Source organism: Mus pahari, chromosome 20 (assembly GCF_900095145.1).
Source record: "Mus pahari chromosome 20, PAHARI_EIJ_v1.1, whole genome shotgun sequence".
Lineage (NCBI taxonomy): Eukaryota > Metazoa > Chordata > Mammalia > Rodentia > Muridae > Mus > Mus pahari.
The window spans coordinates 18,885,480-18,890,837 of NC_034609.1; the positions used below are offsets into that span (position 1 = coordinate 18,885,480).

Here is a 5,358-nt window from a genome sequence, read left to right on the forward strand (position 1 = left end):
GACACTTGCATGCGTTTATTTTATTTTATTTTTTTTAAAGATTTATTTATCATATGTAAGTACACTGTAGCTGTCTTCAGATTCTTCAGAAGAGGGCATCAGATCTTGTTACGGATGGTTGTAAGCCACCATGTGGTTGCTGGGATTTGAACTCCGGACCTTCGGAAGGGCAGTCGGGTGCTCTTACCCACTGAGCCATCTCACCAGCCCCGCGTTTATTTTTTTAAAAAAACATTTCATCTACTTTAACAAAAATGAGGTTAGTATATATACTGAATTTTTTAAGATTATGAGCCACATGGATGTAGCGCCTAAGGCAGCAGGACAGGCTGCTGTGTTCAGCCTTACGCAGGTTCTTGGTATTAAAACTCAGCACCTCACGCTTGCACAGCAAACTGTTTCCCACTGAGCCACCTTCCCTCCCCTTCCATGGTGAAGTTTGGAAACTTGGAGAGGAGCTTCACTCTCTTTGACTTGCTGCATGACTACCAACCTCCTTTGTCACCCTACCACAGGCTAACACAGACTTCTAGCCAGCCTCCTGCCAGGGTGTTCTTTCCTTTCCTTTCTCTTTCCTTTTTTTTTTAAGATTTATTTATTTATTATATGTAAGTACACTGTAGCTATCTTCAGACACTCCAGAAGAGGGCATCAGATCTTGTTACAGAAGGTTGTGAGCCACCATGTGGTTGCTGGGATTTGAACTCCCGGACCTTCGGAAGAGCAGTCAGGTGCTCTTACCCACTGAGCCATCTCACCAGCACCAGGCTAATCTTAAACTCACTCTGTAATCGAGAATAATTTTGAACTCCTAGTTCTCCATTCTATACCTCTTAATGGGTGTGATTATGCTTTTTGAATTGAGAAACAGTTTACTTTAAGAAGTTACTTTTTGTTTGTTTTGCTATTTTTGTCCAGTTCCCTCCACCCCCACCCCCACAGAGTTTCTCTTTGTGTGATCTTGGCTGTCCAAGATCTACCTCCTTAGACCAGGTTGGCCTCGAACTCTGCCTCTGCTTCCCAAGTGCTGGGGTTAAAGGTGTGAAGCCAGAGAAGTTCGTTGGGAGACAAGTTTTTTTTCATGTAGCTCAGGACTTACAAACAAAAGAAGAAAGGAAGAAAGGAGGAAAGGAAGAAAGGAAGAAAGGAAGAAAGGAAGAAAGGAAGAAAGAAAGAAAGAAAGAAAAGAAAAGAAAAGAAAAGAAAAGAAAAGAAAAGAAAAGAAAAGGAAAGAAAAGAAAAGAAAAAAGAAAAGAAAAGAAAAGAAAAGAAAAGATGTATCTATAGGAGGATGTAGCTAGCTACATTGGTAGAGTATTTGCTTAGTTTGAGTTCAGCCCCGGCTGGGTAAACTCTAAGTGGATGGAGGAGGCAGGAGGATCAGGAGTTCAAGGTTATCCTTGTCTACTTAAGGATTTTGAGGCCATCCTGGGCTATGTGAGATCCTGTTCAAAAGAGAAAAATATCTCTCTCTCTCTCTCTCTCTCTCTCTCACACACACACACACACAGCTCCAACACAACAATAGATTAAAAAACAACAACAACAACAAAGCTCTACAAACACCAACACCAGAATATGTCTCACCACAAATTCAACTGGGAGGCAAAAGAATATGAAGTAGAAACTCTTGTTCACTGATGGTGGAAAATAGCAAGAAGTGTATGTGTACATGTGTGGGTGTGTGTGCGCGTGCGCGGGGGTTGGGGGGCTTGAAAAAGAACTAAACCAGGCTCTTGTTCAACTAAACAAGCTTGGTAATTTGCGACAGCGGCAATAAAACACCTCTCTACTGGGCGACAGTTCAGCTTGGTCGTGATGTCTCTGGTGACCGAGCTATCTATTCAGATGTCCCGTTAGCTTACCCTCCAACGCCCTTACAAACCACCATCCGCCAGCCAGTGCTCAGGCCCCACCCAGGTCGATGAGCAAGAAGGACTGACACCTTCAGGGCTTTGAAGGCAGGTGACAGTCCTCGCCCTAAGATCTCTATTTTCTCTGAAGCCGATGGCTGCGCCCACAGCATCCCCTGCCGGCAGGCTTTCAAGCCGGTCTTACTAAGACGCCTCGGGCATCCTGTGGTGCGGAGCCAGGGGTCGTCTAGAATAACTGTAGCTCGTCCTTGTATTTACATCTAGTTATCTAGTTTTTCTCTATAGAATGTGAGAGAAACAGGTTTTCCGCGACATTTCCAGTGAAAACAGCTACAGGTCCGTTTGAACGAGGGGGAGTCTTGTCAACACTGTATGTGTTTCTTGTTGTTTATTTAGGGTTTTTTACTTTTTAAATATTTTATTTTATTTTATTTGAGAGCCAAGGCTGGTCTGGAACTCGAGGCGATTTTTCTGCGTTAGATTACTGCGTGCTAGAATTACAGGTGAGGGTCGCCACGCCCTGCTACTAACCGGTGATTTTTAAACCCTGGGTAGACTGGACTGTAGACATTGCATTGCACAAAGCAGGAGAGACGCTGGTTGTAGAGGCTAAGCAAGCATGTGCCTGTGCGGCTGGGGTGAGTGTGTGGGGTGTATATATATATGCAAGTAGTGATGGTGATGGTGGAATAGAATGGTGGTGGTGGCGTGGCAGCGGTGGTGTCACGAGTGCCAATAACTAAAATGAACATGAAAAGTATTGCTCCTTATGTCAGGATGGCCGAGCGGTCTAAGGCGCTGCGTTCAGGTCGCAGTCTCCCCTGGAGGCGTGGGTTCGAATCCCACTTCTGACAAGATTCCTGTTTTGATTTTTTTTTTTTTTAGTAATTCTCTCTAAAAATTAAAAGCAAATTTGAAAACTAGGCCTGCGCTTGAGAGACCAGAGTGAGAATAATCATTCCCCACCTCCCGCGCTCCTGAATTCTTTTTACAGTTTCAAATCAAAGAAATAGGTATTAAGAAGATAGTTTTAAAAAGTATACAATGGCATTTAAAATGACGAAGAGGAGAGTATTATAAAGAGTAGATAATAGTTAACCTAATTCAGTTTATGAGGAAAAAAGAATTTGTCAGAAGTGGGATTCGAACCCACGCCTCCAGGGGAGACTGCGACCTGAACGCAGCGCCTTAGACCGCTCGGCCATCCTGACAACTGGAAGCTGAGCGTCTAGACAATCGTCTTTGTAAGCGTCTCAATGTGCGCATGCGTACTTAAGTAGCAGCTTCTGGGTTTTGCACTGGGAGGAGCAGGCGCCCTGTGTAATACTATGCAATGACCGGCAGGTGGCTCCCGTCACTCGCTAGAAAACCCAGAAGGCGTCAGACCTGCAGTTGTTTCTTTTAAATGAATGCAGAAATTGTGCCCTTCATCTTTGTTTCTTGCGGATCTGCCAGCAACCTTGCATTTTTTTGCATCCCCACCTTCGTGTCTTTATGGTACGTGGCAATCAGGTTCGTATACTCAAGACAGCTAACGGTGCTTAATCTTTGATACCCTGACCCGGTTGACGTCGTAAAATCCTGGTCCTCTTGCCTAAAGGTGATCAAAACCGCAGCGACCCATTTGCAGGGTTACTGGTTTGTTTCAGACCCTAGCTTAGATGAACTCCGCGGCGACACGGGTCGATCCGGGTTCTGGTCGTGTCTCCAGTGCCCACACAGTGCTTGACACACAATAGTATGCAGGTCAAACCCGCTACCCCCGCGCCGTCTCGCTTTCAGTCACTTCGTGACTCATCGCTCCTCTCCCGCCCCTTGCCTTCCTCTGTTCCTTCTCGCCCCCTTCTCCTCCAACCTCAGACTTGCTCACGGAAACAGAAAACCTCAGCCCAGAGAATCTGTTCCTCATGTTATTTCCAAAGGTATAAATAAGGATAGCATATCGTGCCTACAGTAATAATGATGGTAAATAAAAATTAACAAACAAAAAATAGCGATGAAGAGCCATACCTGGTGGTACATGCATTTAATCTCACCACTCAGGAGGCAGAAGCAGGTTGGTCTCTGTGAGAGTTCTAGTCTACATAGTGAGTTCCAGGTTAAATCCTGTGTCAAACCAAAAAATGATTAAGGATGGCTAGAGAATAAATTAATGGGAGAAAAAAAAAAAAAGAATGGCTAGAGGCTTTACAGACATTGGTTACAAAAGGCCTGATAAGGTTTCAGTGAGTTCAAAAGGATGTAGGCAAACAAAATCAATGTTGATGGGGAGGGGAGGAACATTTGATGAGAGACCCAGTAAATGGGAAGGTTCTCAGGCAGAGAGAACTGTGCTCCCTTGGGAGGAGAGGTGACATATCAAAGTCAGCAAGACACTGAAATTAGGGTGGAGGAAGCTTAGGTTTGTGTCATTACACCAGGCTGGGTGTTAGAAAAAGGACTTTAGCTTTACGTTGTCTGTAGTGTATGGGATTGGGGCAGATCCTGGTGGCCCCTTAGAAGGAACCCTTTAATTGTACATGGAGAAATAGGTGGGAGTCAGAGAGTCCGGGGAGGTGAGCCAGGCTGGAAGATGGCTGGTTTTGCAAGCCGAGACAGCACAGGCTGTGTTCTGGTTGCAGAGCAGATGGGCCCTACTTCCGGGACTGTAGAAGATGCCAATAGAGAGAGAGGCTGCAGGAGGTCACGGAGACCTCGGAGGGGCCAGAGTTCTCATTTCCACGATGAGGCAGGGGCTTCCAGGCAGATGTTGAAGTTGTTCCTTCAATCATATTGCTCAAGGTCCTCCTGGGTGGCTGGGGCCCAGCACATCTGCATCAGCTCACTTCAGTAACCCGAGCGTTCCTGGGTACAGACCAGACAGAGAAAGGCATGCCTAGAGCACAGATTGGTCTGCTGCAGCTCCCAGGACAGAGTGGTCTCTCTGGCCAGGGTCAGCCACTCTTCCTCTGCCACCCCTGGGACGTTGTAGGTGACTGCTTTCTGGCCCAGAGGAGGTTTTTCACCGCCCAAAGCCAAGAATATCTTCCTTCCTTTAATCAGCAGCCCGAAGAGCCACCACAGCCACAGGGAGAGCTTTACCTCTGTCTCCTGGCTTAGGCATTTGCCCAGCTTGGAGGAAAGTCCCAGGACTGACCCGGAAAGCCCATCAGAACAGGGGAAGTCCCTGTGTGGCTCTTGACGTACTGAGCTCTGGTCAGTACCTGGTGATTATCCAGCCCAGGGCCCAGAGAGGTGGACTCCTTGCATTGCCATGACACCAGCTCTTGATGACTTCCAGAGGAAAGGGTGGAGTTTTAGCAAATGCCACCATGGGCGTCACGATCCTAACAGCGCCACAATGATATGTATATTTACACTTATTTGACAGATGTAGAGGATGGAGCTTACAGAGGCAAGTAACTCACTGATGGTCAGACAGCTAATAAATGGATTTGATTCATCTGCGTCAAAGCTCCCTCCTGGGAGGTGGGGTTGGGCCTGG

General features: G+C 46.4%; 2 non-coding genes across 2 annotated transcripts; one reads left to right on the top strand and one right to left on the bottom strand.

The window, feature by feature from the left end:
• Window positions 1-2,645: 2,645 nt before the first annotated feature.
• Window positions 2,646-2,728, top strand: Trnal-cag. The gene has a single exon. It is a non-coding gene; the product is annotated as a tRNA-Leu (tRNA).
• Window positions 2,729-3,002: 274 nt separating this feature from the next.
• On the bottom strand, window positions 3,003-3,085 carry Trnal-cag. The gene has a single exon. It is a non-coding gene; the product is annotated as a tRNA-Leu (tRNA).
• Between the last annotated feature and the right edge of the window lie 2,273 nt (window positions 3,086-5,358).